Source organism: Rhinopithecus bieti, unplaced genomic scaffold, assembly GCF_001698545.2.
Source record: "Rhinopithecus bieti isolate Rb0 unplaced genomic scaffold, ASM169854v2 scaffold_11508, whole genome shotgun sequence".
Classification (NCBI taxonomy): Eukaryota; Metazoa; Chordata; class Mammalia; order Primates; family Cercopithecidae; genus Rhinopithecus; species Rhinopithecus bieti.
In genome coordinates, this window is record NW_016806932.1 from 1,989,640 (window position 1) to 2,013,002 (window position 23,363).

General features: G+C 38.7%; 1 protein-coding gene across 1 annotated transcript in view; it reads right to left on the reverse strand.

The window, feature by feature from the left end:
- SOBP (sine oculis binding protein homolog) overlaps positions 1-23,363 on the reverse strand; it is a 172,218-nt gene that overhangs the window by 130,935 nt on the left and 17,920 nt on the right.

Genomic DNA, 23,363 nt, shown 5'->3' on the forward strand with positions numbered 1-23,363 from the left:
AGTGCTGTCTGATTTCTGGATAAAATCCCCCAAAGACTTAATTGCTAAGCAAGGCCTGGTCCACGAGTGTTGACATATTCAGGGTTCATAGAGTCTGTCATGCAATCATTTCATTTCCAGGGAAAAGACTTGGTTTGAGGCAGTGTGGTCATCAGCCTGCAAAATTAGAAGCAAACTAATTTGTAGTGCAGTGATACGGCTTTTTTTCCCCGAGCATTACCACTCAGAACTATGTGCAGCGTTTTATTTACCTCAATGGAATAAATATTGCCATTCTAATGACCTTTTTGTATTTCACAAATTACATATTGTGATCTATTGTTATCAAATGAGATAGTATAAAAAATTACCTTTGATGTCAAACATTTTTGATAACTTTCTTTAAATGGCATAATACAAATTCAAATGTCAAACAATTACTATATTCAATAATTTGCTCTGTTCAAAGCAAGCTTTTTGATATTTCAGGAATATCCTTAACAAAAAAAATTTAAAATAAATAAAAGTAAGCTTTTATTTATATTTTACATGATCTCTAACATGGCATCTCTCTACATATGAACATTTTACGTGGTATGAAAAATTAGCAAAGTTTTATAATTTACCTTAGTGTATGGAGGAGTTTTCTTAGATTAGAAAGAGCATATATTTTAAAATAATCACCTGTCTTTACTAAACTAGATAGCAACTAATAGTTTCTATTTTTCCCAATTGATAAGATGCTTTAAAATCTTAAATTCCTGAAAAAGAAGATACAGCAGAATTCTCATAAATGATCCACTGGCAGTAAGCTTGATTCTGGTGAAATCTGTAAGGAAAAAAAATTTATGTGGGAAATCACCTGGCCTCACAGTTTAAAGAGGAGACCCCACTTCCCAAGGAGCCATTTTAGAACATGCATTAGATCCCCCTCATTATTTCTTCCTTTAAATAATCTGATTTGGGAAACAAAGCATAAAATTATTTAAGTCCTAGATCTTCAGCTATAATGGACCAACACTGACTGACATAAGAAAGAATAGAGTGCAAAGCTATTCACAAGGCCAGGCGCTTAGCGTGCAGCTTGGGCCTGGCCTGGAGGAATGATGCTTGAGGCCAAAGGGCAGCTCCGGGGTCTTTCTCAAGCTTCAGTCCATCATCACCAGACAGACCCACTTGTCATTTTTTAAAGGGAGGCAAGAATACTTTCTTACAATGGACCTAACAAATAAATGAACAAAAAGGTAGAATTTTAAAACAGATTATTTCTTACAAATCATTCTTACTACAAAGCAACAATATGAGATGAGACCAAATAAATTGTGCACTTTTATATCTGGCAGCTGGAAAGACTTCTAGAATGATGGTTAGCATCTGCCTTGTTAAATAAGTCGACGTTCCCAGCAGTTTTTCATGCAACTCTGTTTCATAAAGGTATATGCTTTGGAAAAAGCCCATCAGATTTCTCCTTTTCTAGTATTAAACTGTTATCAGCAGCTAATGATCCAAAGAACAGTCTGATAATTGGGTTATTCAAAAAATTTAAAAAACATTTTCCGAGATTTCAGGCATTCTAGATTAATAAAAGTAATTTATATTAGTAATACATTTTAGAAACTAATAAAGAACTGTGATTATCTAAATTAATATTGTCAGTCAAACTATAGTTCAAAACTCTGTCAGCAGACATGAGATGGTGTCCCTATCTTATGACTACACCCCTAGAAAAGCGAACACTTCTTAAGTGGTTAAAGCCAAAGGGATCAGTCTACCTCAACATCTGCATCTCTTTCTACCTGAAACATGGAAATGAAATGCAGGCTTTACAATGGCAAAACAGAAGGTTTCAGCACTTTAACTTTTCTAACGTGATCTGCTTTAAATTTTTTTCTATTTAAAAAAATATTTCTTCAAGCTAGGGAAAACCTAATTACCTATCTTACATTTTGGCTAACGGTCTGTGCCATTAGAGACTTGAGATTACCTCAGAGAAGATTCACATAACAGATTTTTACATTACATTATCTTACAGCCATTAGCCTGTGCATTTTTATAATAAACAATGCACTGACAAATGTGAAATGTTTACAGCATTAAATCACATTCCCACAGAGAACGCTTTGTATAACATAATAAAATTTTCATACAATATCATATAAATACGTATCAGTCAAAATATGCATATTTCAATTAATCATGAAAAATTTGTACCACCTCTTTAGAATTTAATTAAACAGAATGTTTAAGGCATTTTCTTTCCAATCTAATGTTTAAAGAGCTATAGAACATTTTTCTACTTTACATCCCAGAAATTCAAATTAACTACTCCAAGATAAAATCAAAATTGTATTTATCTATCACAGTACAGAGAAGTATGAGATCAAGCATTTCTGGAATGCCCTGCTGAAGTTGTTTGAGAAATTGCCTTATCTGGTGACTTTCAAAAATAAGGATGGCCATTGGTCAGCGATCTTCTTGGGGCATTTAAATTGGCTATAAACATGTATACTAACTTACCTGACCAGCACCCAAAGAAAATCAGTAGGGCATTAATGGACTCCAGGCAATTAAACTGTAGATTTACCACCCCTTTGCAACTTTCATGGGAGTCCAAGACTGAGGGGAAATTCCAAAAGTATTTGCTGGGACATCTATCTCCTCCAACAGTTCCTAGAATGCACACATCCAGATAATCAATGAAAGACCTGGATTATATTTGAAAGAAGTTACAAAGCAGCCTGAGGAGACTCCTGTGTGTTCCCCATGCCATGAAATGACATGAAATGGCCCATGGCTGGGCTGCACTGTGTCAATCTACTTGTTGCAGCAGCTATATTTAAGAACAGAATAAAGTAAAGGCCTGGAAAACAGACAAGAAACTAAAGTTTGCTTTCTCTATAGCTTCTGTGAAGAAAGAAATTCCTTTTTGAAATAATTCAATTCCAAAGACTTTAAGGCAATCTAAGTTAAAGTTTCTATAGAGCCCACCAGGAGCTTCTGTACAATTCCCTGTGTTCTAGGAGTGAACATACAAGGAGACCCAGAGAAAACTGGGACCACTAAACCACAAAGAACATAATGATTGTTAGCAGTACTTAGTAGGTGCCCACACAGTGCATGGCTCATTTCAACGTTATTTAATATTTTTCACAACCACCACCAACCAGGCAGGTACTAACATTAATCTCCATTGAGCAAATGGGGAAAGTGAGTTTATATGTTAAGTAATTTGCTCCTAATCACACAATGAATACATATTAGAGCCTTACTGAGGACCAGGCCATCTGATTCCAGAGCCCAAGCTCTTGACCACTACACCTTAGAGACCACGGCTTTTCTAAGCAGTAAGATTATAAACCATCCTCACAGACCTCTCTCCACAAAAAGGACTAAAAGCTGTCACAGATTTTGCAACTTACACAGCACATTGCTCAGTAACACAACAATACACAAAGAAAATGAAATCAAAAAGGTCAAAATGTCTTGGAGGAGACAGCTGAAGTGTTAATCAGTATTTGTTTATTGATTTTTAAAAAACAAGTTAAAGGCCCACAGCGCAAGCCTTTACTTCTTTATGACTGTGAGACATGGAATTGCTGCAAACACTCTGTGTAAGTTGCACCAGCAAGTGCTACTTAAACATTAAATGATAAGACAGGCCCAATAATATGTGGATCTCAAAAAGCAGTTATTCTACCCACAGGCAAGCAATACTCTTGCCAGCCTTTTCTTTTCTAAGGAGTAGGGATCACAGCAGGACATGGATACGACCGGCTTTCCATGTGTTGAAATGGGAGACCCCCTACCTCTGTAATTTCAAGGGTGCCAATAAGAATATCCTAGCTTCAAAAAATTATCCTTCAGCTGCTCACTAAGATTAAATTCTGCCACTAGAAGGTCATTTCTTTGGTTAAATGTTTCTTATGAGCCATTAAAACACAAATTCCCTGAAAGCAAGGAGGCTCAATATATACTTGTAAATAATGATTTATGCTTTGAAATGAATGATTCTTTCTGAAGAATATGTTTTTACAAGGAATGGAAAGAAGGGCTGAGGATAGGGTTCCAATGAGAAAGGTAGAGAGGCAAAGATGGGAGAGTTGGGACATATTACTTAGCTAATCTCTAGCCTTGGAAAGAGCTAGAGCAACCTGAGGGCAGCCAAAGGAAGGCGGCGTGGACAGGGTGATGACACTGTAGAATATGTCAAATACGTTCAGAGTGCCTTTTAAGTATGAATATGAAACACAGCAGACAATGGCATATAGCCAAGGATTGCCAGAAAAGAAAAGCAACAGGCAGATCCACTTAGGACAATCTCAAGGGGGTGACTTTTTATAAGCAAATGAGGTAGTAGATGTACATTGATTTGCAAATCTAAGTTGCTACTATTTGAAAGACAGTGTGGTGATGCACAGAGATGAAGACAGAGGACTTTGCTGAAAATACTAATATTGCCCCTTCTAGTTGTGTGTGACAAGAGTAAGTCGATCAAGGACTGGTAATGCCCACCCTAACTATAGCTTCGGTGAGGATCAAATAAGATTAAATATGCACATTCTATATGTAAATGAGCCTTCCTTAGAACGAGTGGCAATTAGAACCACAAGAAAAGGGTAGGTGTCGGCTGTATGCAATCTGGAGAGGCCCAGTGACCAGGCACTAGTCTCTTCAATCACATCCCCTCCTGTGGATGACATCTGTAGAACCACTATCCTTGAATACAAAGAACCCAGTAATTGGTTAAATTTCACTAACTTAGATTATTTAAGAGTAAAGCCATTAGAATTAATAAAAGCCTCACTTACAGCTATTCTTTTAAAAAAAGTACTTAACTTGAATTAATAGTTGACAAGATGTTGCCAAATATATCACTGCACTGCCAGATATTCTGTAATTAATAGATGGGAATTCTTTGTAATTATTACATTAACTATCCACACATGGGTGGATCTTCCTAAGTGCCTGAGAAGTTTGCTCATTTAAAAAGTATCAGAGCAACAACTAAAAATGTCTGCCACTTTGGTAACTGAACTATCAAGAATTCCCAAAGAGTGGTGTCTGAAATAATAAAATTTTATTGAATTTAGTTCTCCTTAAACGGATAAGGCAATTAAATGATAAAGGTCCATAATATTACATGAGTCTTTGTAGTATCTAAAATTATCCCTAATTTTCTTTTGAAAATAGATTTGAAGTTATTTCAAGAATTTAAATAGTCCACTCCTCTCTAAACATAGTAGTATTTAACCCCAAAGTAAAATCTAAATATTCTATGCATAAATTAAAAATTGGTTCCAATAAGTAAAAGGAATGAGCATGTATTATACAAAATTACAGAAAAATGACAGACTTTAAAATTAATTTTCAATTTTCTAATGGAACATTCTACCCAATTTTAAATTATTTACATTCATATTATGAAGACAGACATAGACACAGATATAGATACAAAGGATGTGATTCCAGAAAGAATTACGTGTTTACATGTGAGCTGGATAGGACCTGAAGTGTGTGGCTCATCTTATGACAGGCAGAATGCAGTAAGAGAGAGTTTCGGACAGTTGTGAGAGCCATTCCAGAGAGCATAGCATTTGGGTTGGGTCTTGAAGGATTGGGAAGGCAGGAGAGTTAAAGAGGAGAGAAAGGACGGAGGAACTGCAGGAGCCAGAGAGTGGCAGACAGGCTTGAAGTGGGCAAGAATCCTGCAGTCATCCAGTTGACCAAGCTTGTGTGAAGGGAAAAGTAGATTAGACAGGAACTGACAGGGTCTGAACAAGGAGTCTCATGGAGGTCATTTTGCCATAGTGGGAGGGAAGCAGCTCGTCTTTATTCCACAGGTAATAGGAAGCTCCCAAATGTTTCTCAACAGAACATGACAGACCGGGCACGGTGGCTCACACCTTAATCCCAGCACTTTGGGAGGACGAAGTGGGTGGATCACTTGAGGTCAGGAGTTCGAGAACAGCCTGGCCAATGTGGTAAAACCCTGTCTCTACTAAAAATACAAAAAAAAAAATTAGCCAGACACGGTGGCAGTTGCCTGTAATCCCAGCTACTTGGGAGGCTGAGGCAGGAGAATCGCTTGAACCTGGGAGGTGGAGGTTGCAGTGAGCCAAGATGGTGCCATTGCACTCCAGCCCAGGCAACAAGAGCAAAACTCCGTCTGGGGGTGGGGGGAAAAAACATGACAGGATCAGAGATGTGTTAAGAAATGTTATTCCAACAGGAGTAACAGGACGGATCAGAATTTGGAGAGACTAGAATCCAGTTCCACATCTAGACGCCTCAGTAAGCAAAGTGAGAGCAGGGTCCATGTCTCATTCTGTCTTGTGTGTTCAGTGCCTTGCACAGAGCAGCGCTCATGCTACATGAAGGAATAAATGGACAGATGAATAAATGGCTGCAGAGGAAAAGGGATGAAGTCCTAAACCTATAAGGTGACAGTGGAAATGAAGAGGACAGATTTAAGAATGAGATGAAATCAATTATCAAAATGTAGAAATGTTGCCAACCCTGAAATAACTGAAATTTCATAGTATTCATCTTCCCATGTTTCTAGTCAAAGCAGGCCAGGGAAAAGTCCACAGCATTCTTGGGGAAGTTGACTCCAGAGTCAAATTCAAACAAAATGAAGTTGCTTTACAGTCAATGTCCCTTCCTCATTTATTCTCCCGTACTCCAATAAAGAAGGAGAGCAAAAGGAGAGACTCATAAAGTCACAAAATTGTAATTATCTCTTGAATACCATGCTGAACTTGGATTATTTAACATGACACTACTAAGCACATGTGCCTCCAGCTCCCTGACATTAATTTGAGTATTTCCCCATAATTTCACTGACTTGCCAGTGAAGCAGCTTCTTCTTCTAAGTTTTTTTGATAACCTCGCCTCTGCTTCTCAGTGTTCACTGTGGAGTCTGTCTTTCCTATGTACTCACCCTAAGAAACTGGAATAGGAAAGGAAAAAGGTAGAGCTTTAGGGTAAGGAAAACCCAGAGTCCTGTATGCAACACTTACCAAAGCACATTCCACAGAACACTAAGCCCATAGGGTACTTATGTGGATGTGATTTTTAAAAAAGACTTCCATGATTAAATATGAATGGAAAACAGCAGGCTACACAAAGTTAAACAACAGGCTTTTTACAGCAGGACATTCTGGTTCCACTAACGTACAATTAAGAATCTTTGAAAAGGAGACAGAGGGAGCCATATTTCACAAATTTAACAGTGGACATGTCTTTTCACAGAGAATTCCCAAGACTGGACATCTGAGGAAGCTTCCCGGAACGTGCTGCTCCACTGCCCTACATCAGCACTGAGGCATGAGCATTTCCATGTGGGTCATTAATTATCAGGAAGGTTTCTTGTCTTTTGCCCACAATTATATCCTCAGTTGCCAGGAGCCTCCTTTGCCTGCACTGGGCAGAAAGACAAGGCCTGCAGCCATGTGGCCAGTACTGGGCACGCTGACCAACACCTACTAGTCCTCAATATGCACGTTCAGATTGACTAAAGACACCCATGGTCCACAAAGTCCCATGGTGTCTGTTACTCGCATCAAATACAGAGAAGGCAATCCTTTTCCTATAAAGCCCTACAGAGAAAATGGGAGAAATCAACAACAAGACAGAGAGTAATACAGACCGAACAGCTCATGTTCACTGGGTGGCTGCCATAGACAGAATGCTCAAGTAAAATCGTATCCCCATCCCTGGGCCCTCAATCTGAACCTCTGAGCAATTTAAGATGTTCTGGGACAAAGATGCTGCAATCATGGATTTGCTGTCCGCTAAACTTCTCTCTCCTAGATGGCTGAAGTCTACTCAGCATCTAGTTCATAAATGAACGTTGTGACGAGGGACAAGGGAGTCAGATCAAAAAGTGTGCTCCAGTAAACCCACCACTCACAGAAAACCAATTCTGAGGCCTTGCCCTGCCTAGAGGGGCACCATCTTCAAAGAGATACAAAAGTGGTGGCAGCATATAAAGACTAAAAGATCAAGCTGCTTTATACAGGACCTCAAAACAAGAAAAGCATTTCTGTCATCTGCTCTTTAACTGAAGGGCTCATTTCCCCTTCTGAGATCTGACTGTCCCAATAATTACACTTAATGGGTCCCACAGTGGTTGACAAATCTCCCCAGAGGTAGACAGAGGATTCATTTCTTTACTCAATTTCATGCCAGGCACGGTATGAGGGGCTGGAAATACACTGACTAACAAGACATGCATGGACACTAACAAGGCCTCAAGGAGCTTCCCATGGCTGCCCCTAGTGTAAAATGTCAACGTGCAGGAGAAAATCGTCAAGGACAAGCCTGTCCTGTTCCCAGGGCTCCATCACCATGAGAGGTCATAGGAGCCAGATGTCTTGGTGACTGTAGAAGGGAGGGTGTTAGCATTTCCACTGGAGGGGAGCACAAGCAGCCCATCGTGACAGAAGAGCAAGCCAAGTCCCTCCTCGGTGCTCCAGCCAGTCCTGCCAAGCAGCAGGCCACGTGGGGCCACCTCCTAGGGGAGGCAAATTGACAGGCTAGAGACTGGGTGTCAAGGGGACACCTGGGAGGGACTGAGCACTCACAGACAGCACTGCTTGTTCTCCTCCTCAGCCCCTTTTCTTCCCTCGGTGCCCTGAACTGCAGTCACATCCAGAAAGTCAAGTTCAGTAGGCTGAAGGGTATGCAGAACTGCATTCAACTAAATGTGTTAAAAGAACCAAGATGAACCTACTAGAACATTTCAACAAAATAATTTACTTCACTCTTCACTCTTCCCACCTTTAAATATTTATTTAGATTTCTTAGAGCAAAGATTGGTTGAGGGACTCTCTGAAGGGGCCCCATGCCAATCCCTATTCTGGAATGTAATGAGACACAGCATGCCAAAATACTCCTGCTATAGGAAAAGTAGAGAGCAACACTAACAAGAAATCCTTCAGTGCACTCTCTTCTCTTAACACATCCCTCTTGAGCTGCACTATGTATTCTTGTGACTCTAGTTACCATCCATAATATGACATTTCCCAAATCAACACAATTATCTTTCGTGAGCTACTATGTCCAACTGCCTCCCAGACATCTTAGTAAGTCAAGTCCACAGCTGCATACACATCCCTCTCCATTTCCAGTCCCCTTCACTGTGTTTCCCACCTCAGTTCCTGGCCCTATTATCTACCCAGTTACCTGATGGCAGAAACCCAGCATCTTTCCTGCCTCTTCCCTCCCTCTCACCTGCCACATTCTGATTAATCACCAGATCCTCCTAAACATTTTTAAATAGCTGGGTGTGGTGGCTCATGCTTGTAATCCCAGCACTTTGTGGGGCCAAGGCATGTGGACTGCTTGGGCCCAGGAGTTTGAGACCAGCCTGGGCAACATATAGCGAAACACCATCTCTACAAAAAATACAAAAATTAGCTGGGCATGATGGTGCATGCCTATAGTCCCAGATACTGAAGAGGCAGAGGTGGGTGGATCACCTGAGCTCAGGGAGGTCAAGGCTGTGGTGAGCCGTGATGGCACCACTCGACTCCAAAATGAGACCTTGCCGCAGAAAAAAAAAAAAAAAAAGTTTTCATACTACACCCAATCATTCATTCATTCGATGAATGCTTATCAAGTCTACTTATATGTGAAGCACTGTTCTAGGTGCCTTATCTTCATGGCATTTGTTGCTCTCAATCCCAGTGAAGCCACCAATATCTCTTGCCCATACTACAAGCAGCCTCCGAACTCACTGTCATGTAGTTCCTTCTCTCCATTCTGCATCTAGAAAATTCTTCTGAAACACAAATATGACCACTGCTCTCACCTGCTCAAAACCCTTCAGTGGCATCCACTGCCCTCAAGAAGAAAGTGGCACTCCTGGCATGGCCTCCATGGCTTCTAAGACCACACCAGCCTCTCACCTGCTTTCTGGATTCTGGCTTCTTTCACTTCCTTGAGGTCCTCCCTCCACTCAGCGTTTACATGAGCTGCTTCTTCCCTCACAACCCTAAATTCCTTTGCCAATTTAGTCCTACTGATGAATTCAGTCCTTTGTACCTTATCTTAAACCTCATCCTAGGGAGACCTTCCCTGACCCCAAACCTGGTCAGATCCCACAGCACTCTGGAGTTGGTAATTATCAGACTTCATTGAGTTGTTTTTTGTTTTTGTTTTTGTTTGTGTGTGTGTTTTAACGTCTATCTCTTCCACCAGACTGTGAGCCAGGTAAGACAGAAGCATATCTGTCTTGCTCACTAGAATAAAATATCTGACCTGGGGCCTCAGCACAAGGAGAAGAAAAGCATCCTTACTAGGTGCACCTTGGATGTTGGATACCCAGTGGGGGAATAGTGGGAGGAAGCCAAGGGTACTGCCTTTGAGAACAAAGTTGTCTTAGAGGGAAACACCAGTGAAAAGCCCTAAAACAGAATGGGATCATTATTACCACTCTCCTTGGTCAAGTTAATCAATTAAGTTTTCTCCATTTAACAGAAACTTTGAGAAGTCAGCACTGGGACTGTCCCTAGAATAACAAGAAATGCTAGAAACATGGCCACCCTCTAACAAAAAGGAAAGGCACAGCTGACATTTCAGGGTATCCTGAAAGTATTATCCTAGCTAGGTCATAACTCCAGAAAGAGTTTAGAGAATGTCAAGAGAAGTTCTAGGCTGCCTCTGGAATCACAGAAGTACATGATTCAGAATCCATGATTAGATTGCGTCCCTATTTCAGAAGTGAGTTCTGGTCCTGGTTCTGCCATTAAGGCAACAGAGTGACCTTGAGAAGGTCATTTAACCTCTCTAGACCTCATTTCCTCTTCCGTAAAAGAGAACATTTAATTAAATGTTATTCTAGGTTTCTTCTAAGTAAAATTCTAGCATTCTAAAGCTCTCACAATAACACAATCCATTTAAAGGAGTTGAGGCAAAGGATATTCTTTTTTCTTTCCTCTTTCACTCGAACTTCTGACTTAGTTTCTTTGTTTCTTCTCTTTCTGTGTAGCCACCACTGTTTTTCCTTACCCCATCATAAGAGGCTTAGAAAATTCTTTGGCAGACACGACAATTTTAGAAATGGCCCTTTCTGAGTGCTCCATTATTGTGCCACTGAGAATCTGGTGCTCTCTTTTTACTCTTTCATTATATGTTCATGCTGGACTTTAAAGGGAAAAAGACAAATACTCATAAAATTTTAACTTTTTTATATTTTCTTCCATTAATTTCTGGTCTTCCACTGTGGACTTTCATACACATGGTATTTTATCCTGGGTTTCCCAGAAAACAGAATTTGAGTCAAAGACTTGCATGTAGGTGCTTTATTGGGCATGTGATGCCAGGAAGTAGGAGTGAGGGACAAGAGAAATGAACCTAGGGAGAAGAAAGAGCCAGCAGAAGGATGTGCTATTGAGTCGGCCACTGCTAACGAAGACTGGTGTTCAATTGCAGAGGTAATTCTTTGGAGTTCATGAAAACATTTCATAACTATCGACCCAGGGGACAAAAGAAGGAAAAATCTATTCAACTCTCATGCCCTGATGATATAGTATGTTAATCCCCTATACTGCCAGTTTGCAAATGTGTAAGCGAACGCCAAAAGTATCCACATGGGATGCCCATGCTGCTATGTCAGAGAAGTCCCAGAGCAGGAAGCGAGAGACATATGCCACAGGTGCAAGGCAAGTAACTTTCCGAATGCACAAGCCCAAGCCGGTCAAAGTGTTATAGCAATCATGGGAGTAACACGTGGGGTCAAGAGGATTTGAAGAGGAACACAAGAGGTGTCCCACACACAGACCTGTCATCACTGTGGAGCCTGGTTTCTAAAGCACAGCATTGTTCATATTTTCAGCTGGATAATTTGTGTAGGCTGTCCCGTATATTGCAAGACATTTAGCACCATATCTGGCCTCTACCCACTAGATGCCATTAGTACCCCTTCTCCCAGGTGTGACAACCAAAAACATCTCTCAATATCACCAAATGTCCCCTGGGGGCCAAGTCACCCCCTGATAAGAACCACTGGTATAGAGATATTGTATATTCTACTTTTGTCACTCATCCAGTGTCCCCTAATTACTCTCCACTTTACACCCTATCAAATGCAGCTCTAAAGTAGACCACAGAGGGGTATATTTATGCCTTATGCCTATAACTTAATTTTTAGGCTTCACCATGATACATTTGTATTTCACTTGGTGATAATTCCTTAATAAGGAATGATGAGATTTTAAATATTCTACATGATTTGAGAAAGCTATGAACAGACTAAATATAGGATTAAAAAGTTAAATTACATTCTAGGGCTTAGTTGCTTAAATTAGGAGGAGTTTAAAATTTTCTTAAAAACGATGGAAATCTAGATCTCGTATGCAGGCAGGAATTCTTAGCATTTTTTGAGACAAGGATCTTTTTGAGGAAAAAAAAAAAATACCAGCCTTTCCTAAATTGTGCACATATGATATATACACAGTTTCACAGTCAACTTCAGGACCTACACATACCCACCTAAGCCCATCTAAGGAATCCCAAGTGTATGTTAATGATTGCTGGTGAACATTTGGGTTGTTCCCAGTTTTTACCTATTATGAATAAATGCTATGAAGATTATTTTATGTGCCTTTGGCTCACATATATACACATTTGTGTTGAGAACATACCTAAGACAGAATTATTGCCTTATACATTTTCAAGAATACTTAATTGTATAAATTATTGCATATGTGTATGTTCAGCATTCATAGCTATTGCCAATCAGCCTTCAATAGTGGTTATATGTATTTACACTCTCACCAGCTATGCATGAGAGTACCAGTTGTTCCATATCCTTTTCAAACTTGGTATTGTCAATCTTCTTCATTTTTGCCATTCTCATGTGTTTACTGGGGTCTCACTATGATTTCAAATCCGATGTCCCTAATGAGTAATGAGATTGAAAAACTTTTCATGTTTATTGATAACTTGGATATTTTCTTTGATGAAGGGCCTGTTTACATTTTTTGCCCATTTTTCTATTGAGCTGTTTTATTTTATTTACAGAGGTTCTTTATACATTGTCAATATGCGTCTTTTATAGGGAAATGCATTACTAACATCTGGTACTCAGTGATTTGCTTTTTCATTCTTTTGAAAGATTTTTTTCTTTTTTTATTTGTATAAATTCATGGGATATGAGTACAATTTAACAACATTGATACATTGCACTGTGGTGAAGTCAAGGACTTTAGTGTATCCATCACTGGAATAACACACATTGTATCCACCAAGCAACGGGAAAGATTTTTTAAAATCAACAAACATTCTTAATTTTATTATATTTAATTAACTTTTTCCATTATGGTTAGTGCTTTATGTATGTAGTTTAAGAAATATTGGTGTATTCAAGATCATAAATATATTCCCCTAGGTATTCCCTAGAAGCTCTATTGTTTTACCTGTCACATTTAGATCAACAATTCATGTAGAACTTTTCATGAATGACGTGAAGTAGAGAATCAACATACATTTTTTTCCATAAACATATTTATTGAAAAGACCATCCTTTCTCCACTGCTCTACCATGTCATCTTTGTCATTATAGACTGAATGTTTGTGTGTCCCCCAAATTCACATGTTGAAGCTCTAACCACCAATATGATGGCAATTGGAGATGATGCCTTTGGAAGATAATTAGTGTTAAATGAGATCATGAGGATGGGGCCCTTGTCCAGTGGGATTAGTGCCCTTATGAGAAGAGACAGCAGAGAGCCTGCTCTCTCTCTCTCTCTCCCTTCACCACATGAGGACGTAGTAATAAGGCAGTGATCTACACTCCAAGGAGACAGCCTTCACCAGACATTGACCCTGCTGGTACTCTGATCTTGATTTCCAGTCTCCAGAACTGTGAGAAAATAATTTTGGTTGTTTAAGCTACCCAGTCTATGGTATTTTATGTCAGCCTGAGATGACTAATATATTTATCATGAGTTAAGTATCAATTTAGATTTGTTTCTGGACTCTTGCTGTAATTGTTTATACACATATCCTTGCATCCTTGCCTACTATCATAATTATTCTGTCCTGATAATAAATCTTGATATCTAAGAGTATAAGTCTTCCAATTTTATTTTTTTCTTCAAGATTGAACTATTCTTGCTCCTGTGCATCTCCATATACATTTTAAAACAACTTTTAATTTCCACAAAATTTTACGCAGGATTTTTATCAGAATTAGATTTAAATATATAGATCCAATTTGGGAGGAATCTTCCTCTTTACAATATTTAGTCTCTAATTGATAAACATGGCATGTCCCTCTATTCATTTAGGTCTTCTTTAATTTCTCTCAGCAATGTTTATGATTCTCTGTGTAACAATCTTACACGTATTTTGTGAGATTATTTTCCTGGGTATTTGATGTGTCTAATACTATTTTAAATTACATTTTAAGGTTCATTTTTGAAATTTTTATGGCTGGAATATAGAGATATAATTGATTTGCAGATATTGACAGTGTTTAGAGACTTTGATAAATTGAGTCGTGAATTATAATAGTTAACCTGCAGATTGACTGTAGGGAGGTCTATACAAAATAGCATTTCCATCTTACAAATCTTGAGTTTCCTACTTCTTTTTATTTCCTTATTAAATAATTGTCTGTTAATACCAGTACAAAATTGAATAGAAGTGGGAGATACTGGTCTTTCTTTTCTTTTCTTTTTTTTTTTTTTTCCTGAGACAGAGTCTCGCTCTGTTGCCCAGGCTGGAGTACAATAGTGCAATCCCAGCTCACCACAACCTCTACTCACTGCAACCTCTGCCTCCTGGGTTCCAGTAATTCTCCCACCTCACCCTCCCGAGTAGTCGGGATTACAGGAGCACACCACCACACCCTACTAATTTTTGTATTTTTAGTACAGACTGGGTTTTGCCCTGAAGGCTGGGCTGTTCTCGAACTCCTGTCATCAAGTGATCTGCCCGCCTCGGCCTCCTAAAGTACTAGTATTACAGGCATGAACCACTGTGCCTGGCCAATAATGGTCATCTTAATCTCATTCTTGGTATCAAAAGGAAAGTTTTCAATACTTCACTATTAAGTATAATACTGGCTGTGGAGTGTTCTGTGGATACCTTTGGACAGATTAAGGAAGTTCCATTCTATTCCTCCTTTGCCAAAAGGTTTTTAAATCATTTATAGTGCTAAATTTTATCAAAATTGCTGCTGCGGCTATTACTTTATTCTGTTAACGGTTTTACTTTAACAGAGGTTTTACTTTGTTAATTATATTGACTGATTTTTAAAATTCAAACCAACCTTGCATTCCTAGAAAAAAAAAAATCTAAATAGTCATATGTATTAACATTTTGTATATATCATTGGCTTTGGTCTGCTATAATTTTGCTCAGCATTTTTGCATCAATGTTCATGATGAACAGAAGTTTTCCTTTTTTTTTTTTTTTTTTGAGACAGAGTCTCACTGTCACACAGGCTGGAGTGCAATGTTGTAATCTTGGCTTACTACAACCTCCACCTCCCAGGTTCAAGCAATTCTCGTGCCTCAGCCTCCCAAGTAGCTGGGACTACAGGTACGTGCCACCATGCCTAGCTTATTTTTGTATTTTTAGTAGAGACGGGATTTTGCCATGTTGCCCAGGCCAGTCTCAAACTCCTGAGTTCAAGTGATCCCCCCACCTTGGCCTCCCAAAGTGCTAGGATTACAGGTGTGAGCCACCACGCCCAGCCAGAAGTTTTCAATTTTAATGTAATAAAATTACATTAAATTATTGTTTTCCCTACTTACAATGCCCTTGGCATGTAATGTGATCAATGTTATGCTGAGATCATAAAATAAGTCTAAGCATTTATTTCTTCTCCTATTCTCTGAAAAGGTTTCTCCAATTTCTTTTTTGTTGTTGTTGTTTTGGTTTTGTTGTTGTTGTTGTTTTTCTTAAATGTTTCATAGAATTTACCATTGAAGCCATCCATGTCTGGAATATTCTTTGTAGAAAAGATTCAATTATTTTATTTCTTTAATAGATATAGGACTACTCAAGTTTTCTATTTCTTCTGTCTCTTTTGGTAAGTTAAACTAATGTGATGTCTCTGTCAAAGAAACTCGGAATTATTCTAGTAATCACTATGCATAACATCAAAATGATTAGTTCTAATAGCATATGAACCCTTTTATTTACTCACATTTAATATTTTCTAGCACTTGTTATCTTAAAAAATGTTAAATCTTATTATTTCATTCACTATTTGTTCAAAGTAAAAAGTAACAATCATTAAAAGTGGTCCTAAGCGGCATAAATCTTTCATCAGACTTCTGGCTGCTGTAACTATACATATACGCAGTTTGCTCTATATCTGTTCAATTAACAAGTACATATTAAAGCATATTAAAACATACCCTCTCAAATCATAAAATCAGGAGAGCAACTAACCATACAAGTCACAAAATAAGGATTTTATAAATATAGGGAAGTAACACATCACCTAAGCACCTAAGCTAACCACATCATTTTGCAGACAAGGAAACTAACGCTTAGAGAAACTACCTTATTCAAGATTACAAGGCCGATAAATGGCAGAGCTGGCATTAGTAACCCAGGTCTCTTGGTTCTTGCTCTGGCAGTCTTCACCACATCATGCTACCATTCAAATTATATATTTCATCTGGCATTAAAAATGACAGAACACACTAAAATATGCCTTATACATTTTCAAGAACCCTTAACTGTAAAGAGAACAATAAAGCAGGACCTATATCATAGTAGCTAACATTTTCAGGTTTCATTTTGGATCTTTTTTTATCACTTTGAATTTTAAATTACTATCTTCTAGCCTATATTAAGTTTCAGGTACCATTTCCCCTCAACTGTATAAATATAACAGTTATTGATTATCTGCCTATAGACTTTTTGCTACTCCACTTTAATTACCCTTGTAGTCCTACCATCGACCCTCCATATGCAACTAAAATTATATTATACATTCCAAGGTCAAACTAGAATGATGTTTTGATCATATGCCAACAGTACTATTAAGTTCTTGGTAGTCAAGGATGATGACATACATCTGTATTGTCTAGTACAATGTAAGGAACATTCAGTAAATACTTAACTGACTGAAATATTGGCATAGTGTTTTGGATAATCCAGTGGTTAAGGATATAGGCTAAGGAGACATAATGTATAGGTTCAAATATCAGCTCTGCCACTCAGTATCTGTGTAATCTCAGGCAAGTTGCTCAACTTTTCTGGGCCTCAGTTTTCTCATCTGTAAAACAAGGTTAATAATAGCATCCACATAGAGTTGTGAAAATTAAATGATATAAATCTATTAGCACAACGCATAATACATGCTCAAAAACTATTAGCTATGATGAGATTATATCATTACATTATTAAGTACTCATATTTCTGCCATTCATCATTAATTCCTCCTGTCCTTATCCTAAGTGATTGGGAAAACTGAGGGTTCAGTGAACTCTTTTTCTTTCTTTCTTTCTTTTTTGAGAATTGCAACTGGTTCATAAATAGTAAGTCATCCCAATCCCATTAACTCTAGGTAATTTTATTTAATAATCATATTTTAAACGTTGGACAAATAAAGTCCAAAGCAATTTTGATTAAATCCTGTTTTCTCAATGGCTATTTGGAACACATCATCATATGCAAGCCCCAAGAATATTGAATAACAGATAAAATAAATAATGACCATAATGCAAACCACATTCTCATTCCCATTTCCCTGCAAGTACAACTCCATGTCAGAATTATAAAAGCCAAAAAGTAACATGCTTATTAACTGTGGGTTACTCAGCTATTTACATAGAGGTTAGCAGATCACGTGACTGTTTCCATATTCTCCGTTAAACTAATGGTTCCTTAGAGCCCAGTTCTTATAACCCCTTAGGAATTTCAAGATTTGTCTGAAAAAATATATCATATTTCCCTGACTATAATGGAACTCAAATTTGGAAAACTAACTGAAAAGCAAACCATCCTGGAGGACAGGAAATGGTCATTGTTTTCAAAGAAAGAGAAGACATTTCTGCACACAAGAAATCAAGCTGGTTTTAGGGGATTGATCTTATCTTGCTCCACACAAACCTGTGTGGGCCGTGTGGACAGGCTCTTCCTTTTACTTCAAATGTGCGAACATGGTAAGAAATAAGAATAAGGGCACTTATCATTTGAGGTAAAAGACACTTCATTGAAGACTGCCACATAAATACATAAAGAGAAGTATATTCCCTCTTTTTTTCACATTTCATTTCATTTTAAAGTATTCAGAGATTTACAGGGATTCCGGACTTGGAATGGGCAAGTTGCAAGCCTCTGGGAAAACCTGTCAAAAGACTCAGATCTAAAATGTGGTTTTCTAGGTATACAGTGTTTTCTGCAGCAGGAAAGCTCTCACTAGAAAAGTTGCTTCATTTCATTTTCCTCGTGAACAAAACAATCACACTGAAAGTTTTATTAATTTAAAAAAAAATTCTTGGGAGCACAATGTTGTCATGAAGCAAACCCAAAACTAGAGGGGAAAAAGTCCTGGTTTGAGTCTCAACTGGGCCAGGGTCTACCCTGACTACTTTGACCAGAAGTTGACAAGGTGGGGAGACCCAAACCTGCCCTACCACTGCAGAAAACTGATGGCCAGTCAATGCAGCCAAGGGCTACTACACTTGTAAAGCATTGAAGACCATTATAAGGCCTTTGACAAAGATGTGTATTCAAAATCCCTTCTCAGTGCTTTACCTCAATCATCAAACTTGGAGGGGACCAAATTTAATGCTCAATTAAAATCAGAGAAGGCCAAATATCTTAATGAAGACTCACTACAGCACAGTTCTTACAATCCATGTATAAGCCCTTTATAGGCATGATCACCTTCGAATGAAGTCTCAAAGGGTTGAACCCATACTAAAGTCTCTAACATGAGATGAATTACAGCAAAGTTACAGTTTAATTAACCTAAGTTATCTTTCAAAATTCTCTCTGATATATTTTTTGCCACTTCAGATTATGTTCATGATGTGATTTTTTAAATTAGCAACGGAGGTTTTTACATTTGTTCAAACTGAAAGAATAAAGACATGTTTGTACAAAAAGAAAGTGTTGGTCAATACTTTTATTATTTTCTAATATTCTTATAACAGTTTTCTTCATGGCTTGCCTATATGTCAAAGCCTTATTCTGTTCATTTCCTAGAGTCTGCAAAAAAGTCTGTGATTATTATTTAAGGATCATGGTGATTCCCTTCACTGCATGGGGGCGGGGGATGGGGAAAGCAAAAGAAAAGCTATTATCCTGTGTTTATAACACATCTGTTACCATAGTAATGCCTGCGATGTCACAAACTATACCAAGGGCCAGAGGCTGTCTCTGTTGGGGGAAAGGCAGCACAGAGTTGGAAGATGAATGCACACGTGTGGCCAGAGCAGGGTCAATGCTGTGGTAACCACCAAGACACGGGAGCTCCCCTTCTCCAGAGAAAAGGGAAGGCAGGGCCAGAAGAGCAGTTCTCCAGGCCCAGAAGTAAGCTACACCCACAATTCTGTATGCAGCTGTGAGAAAGGAGAGTGGAAATCCAAGTGAATGCAGTATCACCGTGTTCCCAATCATGAGTATTCCACTGGGCCCACTGGCTGCCAAGACATGGATGGAATCCAGTGGTAAGCCTGCCCCAGCACATGAAACACATGCTTGGGAAACAGTGCCTGACTGGATGGAGCCCTCTGGTACCCCCAAAGAGAAGCAACTCACCTCATGATGGCAAGAACTGTAAAAAAAAGCTAGGATTTTACCCCTACTGGGCCATCCACATTTATAGAACCACAGATTCTCAGGGTTAGGGAAGAACTCATGGAGTATCCCCAAAAATGTGGACTTGAAAAAGTAACTTTTAGCAGGAAAAGAGTGTATGTCCTGTCATTGGGGTTTCGGGAAGTAGTATATTAATAGGCATTATTATTCTGATACAATCTAGGGAAATTTTGTAGGAATATGCTAAAAGGCAATTTACATTAAAAAGAATTTTGGATTAGGAGTCAGAAGACCTCAGTACTAGTCTTGGCTCAAGTACTTAGAAGCCATGTGACCTTGAAAAAGCCATTTAACCCTGTTTGAACTTCAGCTCTTTAAATTCAATATCTAACATGCTATTTCCCAGAGTTATATGAAGACCGAATTAAATAAAATAATCGATGTAAATAAATTTCATAAAGTCTAAAAAATTTAATAAAATAAAAGGTATTATTAGCATTTTCACATAGCCAGTTTACAATAATTGGAACACTAACACAGGAATCCAAAGCATACACGTGATCCTCATCTTCCCTATATGGAGAGGTGAACTTGCATGATACAGTCAACTCTAAATTATCCAAGGGCTGATTATCAAGGGGCCTTTTGCTCCTAGCCACTGTACCCTTTATTTGTTTCCCCACAGGAATGCCGCATTAACCTACATACAGCTAGAAAACTGAGAGCATATCTCAACTCAATTACCTTGAATCACAACTCTGGTAAAAGTTTTAGCAATGGAAGAGTTAAAATGATTCACTAGATGGAAGTTTTGGATAATTTGTTGACTTTAGCCATGGATAATTAAGACTGATGGAATCCTCATTTCACTATCAATGAAGCTGTGGTCAAGGTCAAACAGGTTAGGACTAATCCAGACAAAACATTAGTATTTTCTCAGTGAAATGCTTATGTATGTGCAATAAGATTTGAATATCAGTCATTCATTCATTTATTCAACAAATATTGTGGCAGGGCTCACCAAACACCCTGAAAACTCACTATTTTCCTGCCCTTGTACTTCCTTTCTTGAAATATTACATAGTGCACCTCAGCAAAGTCCACAGTCTGACTCTTTGAAAAACTCTAGTCACCTTCCTGCTATCAGGAGACTTTGGCTAATCTTACCCTAGCACAAGCAGCAAATTATACCCCAGGCCAAACCCTGCCCACTGTCTTTTTTGTAAATAAAGCTTTATTGGAACACAGCCACGCCCATTTATTTCTGTATTATCTATAGCTACCTTTCTGCTACAACAGAAGAGCTCTGCAGTTGTGATAGAGACAGTATGGTCTAAAAAGTCTAAAATACTATCTGACCCTTTACAGAAAAGGTTTGCAGACCCCTGCCCTAGATAGTATGACTAAATCAAAATTCAACTTTCCTATAAGTTCCTGCTTGGTAACTAAGAGAATAAGCTCCTTAAAAGTAGAGAATCTTTTTGTATCTTTGTCTTGTCATATAGAACCCTTGAGTAGGACAGAATCAAAGTTGAGAGCAGAGACAGAAAATTAAACATGTCCTTCCCTACATTTTATTTTCAACAGATGAGCGCCTTGGAATTCCATGGAAGACAGCACAAAACCAATAAAACCACTGGTGTTCAGTTACTCTGGCTTCTAATTCCTCAGAGTTCCTACATCTAAGACTTTCAAGGCTCAATTTTTGGCCTCTGTCCCTTCACATATTTATTTCCTGATCTGATGTGGAATTAGAGTTAAATAGGAGCTGTGTGCTTAAATTCCACGTGGCTGGCTCACCAGGAAACTCCAGGGCAGGTTTTTTGGCATGCCAAACTTATGTTAGCCTCAGCTATGCTAATTTCTAAAGCTGTTTGCCTTGCTCAAATAAATCTTAGAGATCAATTTGCATTTGGATGCACACCTTCTTATGCACAATTTATTTGCATGATAACTCTAGGGCAGAAAAAAAGAAAAAAGGTCTGGTTTTGTGTGGCAGGCACTATGCTAAGGGCTTTACATACATTTTCTTTTAGAGATGGAGTTTCGCTCTTCTTGCCCAGGCTGGAATGCAATGGCGCGATCTCGGCTCACCGCAGCCTCCGCCTCCCAGGTTCAAGCGATTCTCCTACCTCAGCCTCCCTAGTAGCTGGGATTACAGGCATGTGCCACCACACCAGGCTAATTTTGTATTTTTAGTAGAAACGGGGTTTCTCCATGTTGGTTAGGCTGGTCTCGAACTCCCGATCTCAGGTGATCCACCCACCTTGGCCTCCCAAAGTGCTGGGATTACAGGCATGAGCCACCACGCCCAGCCTTACATACATTTTCTTATCTCATCTTGACAACAACCACATGAGGTAGGGCTGGGATCCCCATTCTACAGATGAGAAAACTGAAGGGAAGAGAGCTTATGTAACTTGTCCACGTTCACAGAGGTGGTATGTGACAAGGCCTAGATTTGAACCCAATCTGTCTGAATCTGAACCCCACGTAATTGTCATTTACTCATACTACCTTATTGATACCCTCATCATCATCTCCCCTCCCCTAAGCCACTGGGCATATATTCAAACATAAACTGTACATTTACAAAATTAGTTACCCTTTTTTTCCCACTTGGCCTATGTAAAATATGTCTTTGGTCCTTGGGAAATAAATATGGACCCCTCTGTATCACAAAACAATCAACCAAAGAAGAAGGGGGCATTAATAAGGCAAACTTTATATGATACACCAATTACATTAGTAATTAGTAGACAAATACAATTACAAGTGATTTTGACAGGTAAATGGATTTTAATGACATACCTAAGACCTCAATATGAAAGGACTTTTTTTTTTTTTTGAGACGGAGTCTCACTCTGTCGCCCAGGCTGGAGTGCAGTGGCATGATCTCAGCTCACTGTAGCCTCCACCTCCTGGGCTCAAGCAATTCTCCTACATCAGCCTCCCGAGTAGCTGGGATTACAGGTGCCCGTCAACATGCCCGGTTAATTTTTCCAGTTTTAGTAGAGACAGGGTTTCTCCACGTTGGCCAGGCTAGTCTTGAACTCCTGACCTCTGGTGATCCACCCGCCTTGGCCTCCCAAAGTGCTGGCATTACAGGCGTGAGCCACCATGCCAGGCTGAAGGGACATTTTTACTGCTAAACTGTAGCAGACCAAAGAAAGAATGTAGCAGGAACCATGAGGGAAAATGAGAGTAACACTTAGAATACAGTGTAAGTATATCTATAACATAAGCCCAGGAACTTATATCTACAAATTTCTTCACTGTTTATGGAAGCATAACCAAATACCTATCTTCCCTAATAAAAACACAAACATTAGCTTTAGTATGTTATAATAAGTACTGCTGTTGAAACTCAGTTTTATCATTGTTCAATTCAACACACAGAAAAATAACCAGCGTTAAAATTAAACACTCTAGCATGATTCCAACATTTTACAGCGAGCCAGATACAATATTATTTAACTTCTCTGTGTGAAACATACCTATAGCCCAGCTTGCAATATCACATAACACTCAGCCCACTGCCATCTAGATCTAATACACTGCCATCTAATTTTCTGGAAATATAAAAGAATGAATTACATTTTCATACAAGCGAAAGATTTCCATTAAAAAAAGAAAAGAAGGCCGGG